Here is an 11,980-nt window from a genome sequence, read left to right as displayed (position 1 = left end):
AGGGTCATTTAGGTTAAAAAAAGCTGGCTAGCAACAAGCCAAACTAAGGCCAGACATTTATAATTAAGAATAAGCCTCTGTGTGTGATTTATCTGGGAGCTGGGTGGCGGGTCCCCAAAAGAGCAAATCAAACAATAACACTAGAAGTGTCATAAAACTGTTAATATCCAAGCCCTCCTCCACCTCCTCCTCCATCTCCTCCACCTCCTTCCCCCACCTCCTTCACCTCCTCCTCCACCTCCTCCTCCATCTCCCCCACCTCCTTCACCTCCTCCTCCACCTCCTCCTCTCTCTTCAACCTCTACCTTTACCATCTCCACTGCCATTCTCACCTCCACCACCACCAGCGGTACATAATAAAACAAAGTATGTGTGAGAAGAAGCCGGTGAGATCTGTGGGGAGTGCAGAGCCCCACAGAGAGATGTTGCACTGCCTGCTGCACCGATGCTGAGGAAACCAGCGAAGATTTGTCACAACTTGCACACATACCTAGTTCTTCGGCTCTATTACAGTAAAGCCTGGGTTACCTTTTCCAGTTCTAGGCTCAGTGTCCCTCTCTGTTCCTCCATTTTTAAGGTAAACAGGTATTAGAAATTCACAAACTGCAATCAGGAATTGGGAGGTTGTTTGTTTTTAGGGCACAAAGCAAGGCAGAAATACCATTGTTTATAAAGCTCTACCTAACAAATGGTTTTTGTATGTTAGCTCATCTTTCTCCTCTAAAATCTTCCAAATTAGGGAGGCCAAGGGGTTACCTCTGTGTCATAATTAAGAAAAGTGGAGTTCAGAAAAGCTGACTTATTTGTACAAGCTACATGTGAGGCATGGTGAACTAGGACTCAGTTCAGTTCTTACAGTCCCATGTCCAAATTCCATCTTGTCACACTAGCATTTATTAGGTTCTCAGTGTGTGCCAGGCTTCACAATGAGGGGTATAGTTTTGTTGTAAACAGTACACCTCCAAATGCAGATGTGGGCAACATTTCAAGATGAGTGTGTCTAGGTTGCTCTCTGTTCAAATGCCTTTCCTTTAATGCCTTCGGGAGTGACTCTCAGTGGTTCTTCCATGTTGAAAATTTGATCAGGGAACAGAATTTTAAAGTTTATCTTGAGCTAATGCTCATCTTTAAGAGTTTAGCAAACCCAGGTATGGTCGAGCATTGTGGACAAGCCCATACTTGTAAACAGAGAGTGAAGGATTATAGTTCAAGGCCAGCCATGGCTATATAACAAGACTATCACAAACAAAACAAAGTCTAGACTAATGCTGATACTAACTTGTGATGATGGACACATTGTACATTTTCACAGTCTGCGATGATGGACAGTCTATTCTTTCATTGTCTAGTACAGTAGCTAGTAACCACATTTGTGGAGAAAGTGAGCACTTAAAATGTGACCAGAGTGGTTATTAAATTTTTCAATGTAATTTATTGTGTATTACTTTAAATTTAAATTTAAACAACCATATGTGGCTAGTGGCTACCACATTGGATAACCCAACATTCTAGACCACTAAGTCATATAAACTAGAATTTAGATTCTAAATGTGCACAACTTTTATTGAGCCCCAGTACCCTAAAATGGACATAATAATATTTATTTCACATAAAGGATGGAAATAGAGTCCAAGAGAAGCTTTGACATTTAGTAGGTGCTTTTTTAATCTATCACAGTAGTAATCTCTTGGCTAATTTCCACTGTCCTTGCCAGAGTATAAACTCCATGCCGGCAACAACTTTCCTATTCAATTATGTATTCCTAGAAATTAGCCCACATGTTACTTAACTTTTCATTGCTGTGATAAAAACACCTGAGAAAATTATCTTCCAGGAAGAAAGATTTGAAAGACCCCCACCAAAGACCCAGACACAGTTCCCCCAGAAACCCAAAAGAGCTGAGGGAAGAGATATCTTAAAACTGAGTCAGTTCCCCCTTCCTGGAGAGGGTGAAGTCAGGTGTTTTCAAAGAACAAAGTCAGGATGTCTGGTGGTGACTGATTAACCACGAGATGCCCCTCTCCTGAGATAACATGACCAGACCCTAGAGATGGGTTGTAAAACTCCTGACAGGGCAAACAGTTAAGCTGAAATAAGACAAAGTCCAGGCCCAGGAAAAAACTGGACCAATCAAGGATGGACCCGTACTAACCCCCTCCCCTCTAAGAAATTTTATGGTTTTTGCCTATAAAAACTAACTTCCCCAAAAAAGAGTAACTCCTCCCTGCCTCACTGCACTTCAGCCAGTGAGTACTTGAGACGAGTTCCCTGTCGTGACTTGTAATAGAAATAAACCTTGCTTTTGCATTCTGGTACGCTCGTCCTCAGTGGTCTCTCTGGGGGTCATGATCTGGGCACAACAGGTTTACTTGGGTTCATGGTCTCCCAGGTTCCGATCCAGTCTCGGGTCAGCATTTCTGGGATAGAGTGAAGCATACTATCACGACAGGGAGCACATGTGGAGCAAAGATGTTCACCTCATGACAACCAGAGAGCTGAGAGTGAGGGGCAGACACATGATGTAAGACTCAAGGGAATACCCACCATGACCTTTCCCTCTGCTTAGACCCCTCTGCTCAGGGTTGCTCACTTTCCCATGCTGCCACAAGCTGGTGATGAAATGTTTAAGACATGGCTTTGAGGTACAACTCAGACCCAAACAATAACAACACACTATACATCCTAGGCACTCTCCAAGCATTTGAGAGGAATCAGGATGGCAAGATGGACTAAAGCAAAGGCAGTGAGATGACTGGCACCCTCCCTGCTCATCTGTGCCCCAGTGCATTCTACCTGACCTGCACTTAGGGGCAACACTGTCTGGCTGTCCTGGAGGACATCACAGGAAACAGAACTACAGAACTTATGCAAGTATTGCTTGTCCTATTATAAAAACTGGGCAAGCATGAGAACCTGAGTTCAAATCCCCAGCACTCATATTAAAAGTCAGGCACAGCACTGTGTGCCTAGAACCTCAGTACTGGGAGACAAAGACAGGAGGAACACAATCGCTCCCTGGCCAGCCAGCCTAGCCAACAATAAGTAAGCTTTCAGTTCAGTGAGAGGCCCTTACTGAGGCAATGAGCTGGAAAGTGATAGAGGAGGACATCCACAATTCTGCTCTGACCTTCACATGTTCACACATGGCACACACAAATACACATGACCTCCAAATGCATGCACACAAGCACGCACACCCACACACTCATGTGCATGCATCGCACAAGCTTACATCAAAACACACACACAACACAAAGAAAAGCTGTTTAATTTTATGAGAATTAAAACTAATTTTCAATTTTAGTTTAAAGTAGAAGATAATTATTTAGGTAGTCCTACTGTGCATTACCTCATTTATGAATAAACAAATGAAGTTTCCATGGTCATACTGGCATGTTCACTGGGCATCTGAAGAATATGGAAACAGAATAAACCCATTTTAATACAATATGTTAGTTGTTTTCTGACAAGGACCCTCTTCTAAAATGAATAAACTATGGGCTATAGATTTTGACATAAGGACAAATGCACTGTTTGCCCTGTATTTTTAAACTTTAGCCAGTGTGTTATGTAGTTACTATACACTTGTGCCTACTGCTTAAAAATTAGAGGTATTTTACATGAAAAACCATCTGGAGATAGATTTATTGTCTGAAAATGAAGCTAACCTGCTGTACGACAATATTAAGCTCAGGAAGATTTCCAGGCTTGGGATCTCCTATAGAAAGCAGAGTCTAATCGGATCCTGATTTCAGCCAGGTGGATTTCTGAAAGGGACAACTGTCCCTTTCCAGCAAACTCCTCAAGCTTTTCCTTTCTTTTCCTTCCTTCCTTTCTTCTTCTTGGTTTCCTAAGTCCTGGGATGGGGTGGTGTTGATCCTAGAGCCTTCTCGTTACCATGACAAAGACCTGAGAAAAAGCAATTTAAGGAAGGAAGTGTTTATCCCAGCTCATGGTTCTGGGACACAGTCCATCATGGCAGGAAGTTGTCTTGGTGGTAGGGACAGGACACAGCTGGGCACATCATGTCCGTAATCAGAAGAAATGAAGGCTGGTGCCCTGCTCACTTTCTCCCCACCCCACAGGTCGGTGCCACCCACATTTAAGATGGGTGTTCCAACCTTGTTTAACCTAATCTAGATATTATCTCACAGATGTGCCCAGAGGCCTGTCTCTTTGGTGATTCTAGACCCTGTCAAGTTAACAATATTAACCATCACATGCTCACTGAGCAGGTGCTGTTCCACTGAGCCATGTCCCTGGCCTTCAGGAAACAACTTCTGTCTGTTAATGCTTTACCTACACAGACTCTCCAGTTCCTAATGTAGCCTGCCGTGAAAGCAGAATCCACACACGGCCACACAGCATGGGTGAAGGTAAGAACTGGCTAAGACTATTGTCCAGATAAGTTGTGCCTCCTAGAACCACTATATTTTAGACATTCCTGAGTTCCAGGGTGCATCTTTAATGTCCCCTGTAAACAGATGTATGTGAGCTTAGTCCTGTGTGGCAAGTTTTCAGAGGTGCAGCTTTTAGGAGAAGCTTAATAGTGAAGGCTCTAAGGTCACTAACAGGTTAACCTATTTACCTATTATGGCCTAACAGGCAGGGGAAAGGAACCTTAGGAGGTGGGGTCTAATGTGGGGGAGAAAGTCATCGTGGGCATGTACATGAAGGAGATGCTTTGTCCCCAGGGCCACCCTCCTTGCTTCCTGGATGCCATGAGACGAGCAATTCTGCTTCCCCTCACACTCTGTGTGATGCTCTGCCTCATCACAGACCTCACACCATGGACTGAACTCTATGAAGCTATGATTCAGAATAAACATTTACTCCCTTAAGTTGATTTTCCCGGGTATTTTGACACAGCAATGAAAAGTTGGCAAACATACCACGTAAGCAGCTTTACGTAATTTTGCAAAATTATTGGGTGATGGGGGTGATCATGGAGCTGAGGATGTTAGGAAACAAAGAAACAAGTATCATTTTTAGACAAGCATTCATTTGGTAAGTGCCTGTAATATAAAACTACCCACAACAAACATGGTCCCAAAAAGCCTAGTGAAAACGCGGCCTTGACGCTTGCTTAGCTAATGGTTGCCAACAGATTTCCAGGCCCCTGTAACACAAGTGAGCGTTCAGGGTGATGGCCAACTTCCTAGCAAGCTCTTGCTCTCACAGGAACGTGAACATGAGCTTATGGCACTGGCTGATGGCAGCAAGATGGGAGTGTTCACTTGGCAATGTTTTCAACAAGATCTAAACAAAGGAGACTCCATCGTTGGCCTCGTAGACAGGACACTCCAATCCCCACCTAAAAGCTTTGACAGCAAAGGGTCAAAAATCCTCCAGCACAGATAAGCAGCAATGGCTGAGAGGGAATACACAACTTTGGGGAAATATCATTTGGTGGCAGAAATCCCATTATCTCCCACTTACGGGATCTGCGTGTACCTCAAGAACAGTACAAAAGAGATGTTGAGTTAGTTACTTTTCTCTTGCTATAATAAACATCGTGACCAAAAGCAACTTAGGGAAGAAAAGGTTTATTTTGGCTTACGGCTCCAGAGGGAGAGTCCATATGGTAGGGAGGAATGGCAGTAGGTGGTCAGAGGAAAAAGCTAAGAGGTCACATGTTCAACCACAAACACAGCAGAGAAAGTGAACTAGAACTAGGGTGTGGCTATAAGCTCTCAAACCCACCCCCAGTGATGCACTTCTTCCAGCAAGGCTCCACCTTCTAAAGAGCCCATAGCCTTCCCAAACAGTGCCAGGAACCAGGAACTGAGTATTCAAATACCCGAGGAGGGGACATTTCTCATTCAAACCACCACAGATGCCAAACACAAGACTCAATAAATACAAATCAAGGTGAACTCCTTTCACACAGCCCAGTGAGGGACTCTGGAGAATCCCCCTGGGACCCGTGCATCCTGACGAGGATGACAGTCATGTCAGTCACAGTGCTGTCAGCATGCGGTGGTCACTTAGTTCACAGATGCAACGTACACAACCGCACGCATGCACACAGTGTTGGTTTTAAATGCTAATAAGCAGTGCTGGTTACCGCGCGGAAAGGTCATGAGGCACGAGACTTGACAAAACCCAGTATCAGAGCTTTATTAGGAGGGGGGGGGGGGCAGAAGAGAACATGACCAGGCCTGGGAAGAGACACATGCAGGAGAGAGAGAGTGGGGGGAGAACAGAAGAGAGAGGAGGGGTCTGTGTCCAGCTTTTTACAGATTCCCCTGCACATGCGCATGTGGGCTTACAGAGCTACGCCACACATGCGCAGATTTTGTGACGATGCCATGAGCATTACATAATCACTCAGCACATGAAGTAAGACTTAAGACCCCTTGCTTAGCTACTGAACTGAGCATGTGTGGTCATGCAGCTGGAGGAGTGGCCGGAATCCTAACACACATACATAAATGTATTGTATGTAATGCTGAAAAGTAGAGATTATTGTTCCCATTTTACAGAGCAGGAGAGAGGTTAAAGATTGAATAAAACCTTCTGATTACCCAATCTAATCTGTGGGGTTTTTTTTTTAGAACTTGGTTGCTTAGTAAGTGATGTCTAAAGAGAAGAATATAACTAACTCTGAAAGAAAATCAGTTACCGTTAAATAGTTATCCAAATTGCCAAACCAGATAGTTCTGGCTCAGAAATGAATTTTGGATTAATAAAATTTGTCATTTGTTTAAAATAATGTAAGTTTTACAATTTAACCCAGTGATAACCTCCACCCCAAAGCATGCAAACAATGACAGCCAGTGGTAAAGTCTGAAGTCTGTCTCCCAGCCTTGCATGTGGAACAGAGTTGAGGGGATTTTTAAGTCACACAACATAGCAAGGACCAGCAGAACTGTACTGAGTCGAGTCTGACAACAGGCAGGTCCTCTGGTAAGGCAAACCACTGGAAGGTAACACAGAGCAGCTTGCTAAGTGCCCTCCTGAACCACGGTGGCACAGATGTCACGTCTATCAGCATCTTCATTACTGTCCTTTCGAGTGGACGGCTCAGCAGGTCCTCTCATGGCTCTAATGTGTTGGCCTTATGAAACTGCAGAACTCAGCCCTTGCTGTAAACATGGCAGGTAAGCAGGCCTGTGAGGGCTTCTCAGGAAACTCAGTGATCCACACGCACCGTGCTTTTGGAAGAGGACAGGGACATGGGAGGCAGCAAAATTAACTTGCCTTTGGCAAGAATGTAAAATTGGGTCACTTTTGAGGGAAGGGAGAGGAAAAAGCCTTTTCATTTTCAGTTTGCAGTCACCTGTGTGGGAGAGACTGTGCCTGCACTCACTCCTCAGCTGCACACGTTGGGCCCGTCCTAGGCTTTCCGAGCAGAAGGAAACTTCACTCCCCTACCCTCCAACCCCAGGATGCATGTGCGCTTCTGTCTCCACCTCTGAGCTCATCGTTCTTGTCTGCTGCATGGTTACCTGCCCATTGCAGTCTGGGAGACAGAAGCAGAAAGCAAATGTCTACAGTGCAAGAGCAGGGGGAGGGGCCGCTGCCCTGTAGACTGCAGGCCGCACTTACCCAAGCTGCATATTCCTGTCTGCTCCACACCCCACGTGAGATGCTCCCTAGAGCACAGTGTCTGGAGAACTGCTGCCAGGGTCACAGTGGGGTTACCGTCAGGGCCCCCAACACTCTCAAGTACTGTAAAAGGAAATCTGTAAAGATACGTTGCTGTGGGCTGTGGAGATGGCCATATCTGGAGGACCTCCTCCTTCCCTGTACTTCATGACCCCACAACATCTACCTTTGTATAACACACACACACACACACACACACACACACACACACACACACACTGTAAACAAACACACATACTAAAGCTTCAACCCCTGCCGTTCCATCGTTGAAAGTCTTGTCCCAGACCCTGGGACTTGGCTTGTATTTGATCTTTTGTTAGGAGCACCATGAAAAGAATTAAGGGGCTGCCCTAGGCGCCTGCTTAGTGGACAGAAAAGAAAGCTCTTCCATACAGGGAGACCATGAGAGTGGAATGGGTGTTGCAGTGTGGAACAGACCATGGAGCAGCAAACAAAGGCTAGAGCGGGAAGGAGAAAGGCCCCTGGTGGAGCTCTGGAGAGGAAGTGTCTCAGTGCATCAGGGTGGGTGCTGCACTTCCTTACCAAACACCCAACATCAGCCAGCCTCTAAGCGGAGAGGAAAGTGGGGATTCTGGAAGGTTCGGGCCCTGGAACGGCCCTATTGCTCTGGGGCTCTGGAGGCTACACAGACTGGCAGGAGAATGTAGCAGAGAAACAACCCACCTCCCAGCAGCCACAGCCAGTGAAGAGAGAAAGAGGAAGGGGAGGTGTCCCGCTGAGGGCATGCCTCTAGTCATCTCAGATCCCCCACCATGAGGCCCAGCCTCTTAAAGGCGTCCCAGTGCACCAAACTATTTGGATCTGGAATGTCTTTGTCCTGGCTGAGCATGTTAGGGGTTCAGATTTCAACCTGGGCATTTTAGAGTGGCAGGCACACAGATGTCCAACAACTTTTACAAAGCAGTCACAGAACCAAGGGAGCTAATCACCTCCCTCCTCTTATCCCTCGCTAACCAATGGCCTGGAAACAGATAACTGAATTACTATCCTCCTCTCCTCTCAGACACCCCAATAAGCCATACCACCGTGGAAAAACAAAACAAACTACAAGCAGCACCCATGTGTTGGAAGAAAACAGAGAGCCTGACTTTGGTTTTCAAAGTGGTTTCCAGAGACTTGCTGGGAATTGTTCTAATTACTATGCCTTAGGGATCCATGAAACAAAAATGCCTCTGATCTGCAAGCCCCTTGCTAAGGACAGACAGTTCCTGAAATGCTGGAGGCTATTGTTTATGGGAGATAACAAGCCACATGTTTTCACTGCCCTAAACAAGTTTGTTTGACCTATCTGCATGGGATGTGCTTGATTACATATGTGGGCAGGAGGTTCACAGGCATGAAATACGTCAGGATGTGTGCTTGCCCCTGATTGGATGTAGGCTGGAGGTGTGTCAGGATGTATGCTTGCCCTGATTGGACCTGATGGGAAATATTTAAGCTGCTACAAAACTTGATCTGGGGCCATTTTTCTGGGGAACCAGAGATGGACCTGGCCAAAGAGTCCATTCACCTGACCAGTATTTAATAAAAGCTTGCTTCAAATTTGGCTTTAAACTGTGGTAGTGGTCATATTCTCAGTTGGTGGGATTAACATTTTCTGGCCCCAGCCAGATTTAGACCAAATTCTAAAGCTGGACTTTCACTCCATGTCTGACCAACAGGTAGGGCGGAGGCAGGACTGGTCCAGCCAGTCTCTCCGGGATGGTGAGTGTCCACAACCCAGACCTCTCCTGTCCACCAGAGAGAAGCACACTGAGCCAGGAGTCTTGTCAAAGCAGGAACCCACTTTATTGCATCAGAAGTGGACTTAAATAGGTTGGGGTGCTGGGGGGAGCAGTGAGGATAGCGGGCCAATGAGATGATGCCATCTCAGCAGTTACTAGGTAGAGGCGATTCTAGGTCAGGTAGAGCTGAGTCACTTGTATGCGGAAGTCATGTCCGAGGACAGGTCGCCAAACTTGAGCTGGGCTCTAGAAGTTACACTGGGCCTCATGCAGGGCCTCATGGGGCCCAACAACTCCAGAACTCCAGGCTGAGGGGCCACTGCCTTGAGACTTTCCAAGGCTCTGAGGCTGCCTTCGGTTCTTGGACCATCAAAGTGAACTTCCATGCTGAGAAAAACAGCAATCATCTACTGTAGGATTTGAGGAAATGCTGAAGGAAGACCCCAGACTCAAATAGTATGCAGGGACAAAGAGCATTTATTATACCAGCATGCATGTGGGGTTATTCACCTGTATAAAATGGCGATGACAGTCAGGCGGTGGTGGTGCACGCCTTTAATCCCAGCACTCAGGAGACAGAGCCAGGCGGATCTCTGTGAGTTCGAGGCCAGTCTGAGCTACAGAGTGAGTTCCAGGAAAGGCAAAAAGCTATACAGAGAAACCCTGTCTCAAAAAACCAAAAAAAAAAAAAAAAAAGATGTGTTCCTGAGGAAACATATAACTAAGATTTGGGCTGGAGAGGTGGCTCAGAGATTAAGAGCACTGGCTGCTTGCTCTTCCTGAGTCCTGAGTTTAATTCCCAGCAACCACATGGTGGTTCACAACCATCTATAGAGAGATCTGGTGCCCTCTTCTGGCCTGCAGGCATATATACACTATATACATAATAAATAAACAAATCTTTTTTTAAAAAAATGGCGATGACAATGAGAGGCACATGTAGGCTCCTTTTAAGCACAGCTGAGGGAGTTTCAGGGTCAGCTACATAACTGGTTAAGCAGGGAGCAGTTATGTTAGTATATTTCTAATTGGCTGAGGTTTAGTCTTACCATTTTTGGGCACATCTGCACAGGCGCAGATGTGACTCAGAGGGGGCTGCTGGGTTTGTCCTTGAGATGCTGTGAGGCTGACTTAGACCCTGTGTTTGTTCTCTCCCTCGACCCTGAATGTAAGGGCCTTGTAGATGAGTGGAACAAGACTCCTGTTTGCCCTTCTCAGAGAACTGGAACCTAAATTCAGCTGTGAAAGTGGAAGAGTTTAACCCCTCCAGTACAGAGGCCTCCTGGTGAGTCATAGTCTGGTTCTGTTTTGTGGGATCCCTATCCCACATGGAGGGGATTCAACAGGACCCCAATATTCTCCCATCCAGGGCATAGAGCGAGACATCACCGTCATCTGGTTCTGGTTGGAAAGTTTTATCTTGTTGGAAAGTTTTGTCTATTTCTTAAGCAAGTTGTGTATGCTTGTCTTGTTGGAAAGTTTTGTCTCTCTGGTTTCTAGTGTGTCTGTAAGTTTTGTTGCAAGCATTGTGCTGAGACAGAAATGGGCCAGATGTTCCTGCTGTCTCTGCCGCCGACAGCAGCCAGTTGCCACTGCTGCCATGGCTGCATTTATGGCCAGGGCTCAGAATTCACCTCTGCTCACTGGATTCAGGTTAGAAGGAGGAGTTCAGATGTCTTTTGGGTGTGGACATTGAAGTTGTTTTATGCTGTTCTTCTTTACTGGAAAGCTGGCTCTCCCTTCACTAGACCCAGGCATGTTTAAATGCTTCCTCTATGTCCTGTGTCACATGATCCACCTAGCACAGTGATGGGGAAAAGAAAGCAAAGCAGAATATCCAAAAAAACTTAAGCTGGGCGGTGGTGGTGCACGCCTTTAATCCCAGCACTTGGGAGGCAGAGGCAGGCGGATCTCTGTGAGTTCGAGGCCAGCCTGGTCTACAGAGCAAGGTCTAGGAAAGGCGCAAAGCTACACAGAGAAACCCTGTCTCAAAAAATCAAAAAAAAAGACTTGGTTTATGTGAACACACTGTACCTCGAGGAGATTTACAAGTCTATTTTGTTGGATATGGTTAAAAATCTGTGAAATCTATGAAAAAAAAGTTAAAACTAGTAACGCTGGGAGTTGATAGTTAAAGATCCATGCATGGGTAATTTTAAAGGAACCATGGGGCATGGTTCTGTTTTGGATTGCCACCATCTTTAGGCAGCCACATGGCTGGCAGCCATCTTTGTTATGGTTGGAGAAGACAGATGTCATGTGACTTCACTGCCATCTTGATTAAAGGTGACCACGTGGAGTGGGCCTACCAAGGAGGCAACAACAGGTCTCCAAGATATTTTGGATTAGGATGGATTTTTGTATAATTCCTGTCCTGTGCTGAAAACAAGATTTATGAAAGATAGTATTTAAAAACAATGCTTGTTTAATAAGGTATTAGAGCTGCACCTCCACACATTCATATGCAAGAATATACCTTGTGCTTGCAGTCAAACTTTGTAATGTGCGAGTCACCCAGCTGATAATGGTTTTAAAGGCATTGTTAGGATTCTACCACTCTTCCAGCTGGTGACCGCACATGCACAGTTCAGTAGCTAAGTAAGGGGTCTTGTGTCTTATGTCAT

Source organism: Peromyscus maniculatus, chromosome 7, assembly GCF_049852395.1.
Source record: "Peromyscus maniculatus bairdii isolate BWxNUB_F1_BW_parent chromosome 7, HU_Pman_BW_mat_3.1, whole genome shotgun sequence".
NCBI classification, from domain to species: Eukaryota; Metazoa; Chordata; class Mammalia; order Rodentia; family Cricetidae; genus Peromyscus; species Peromyscus maniculatus.
This window is presented reverse-complemented; position numbering follows the sequence as displayed.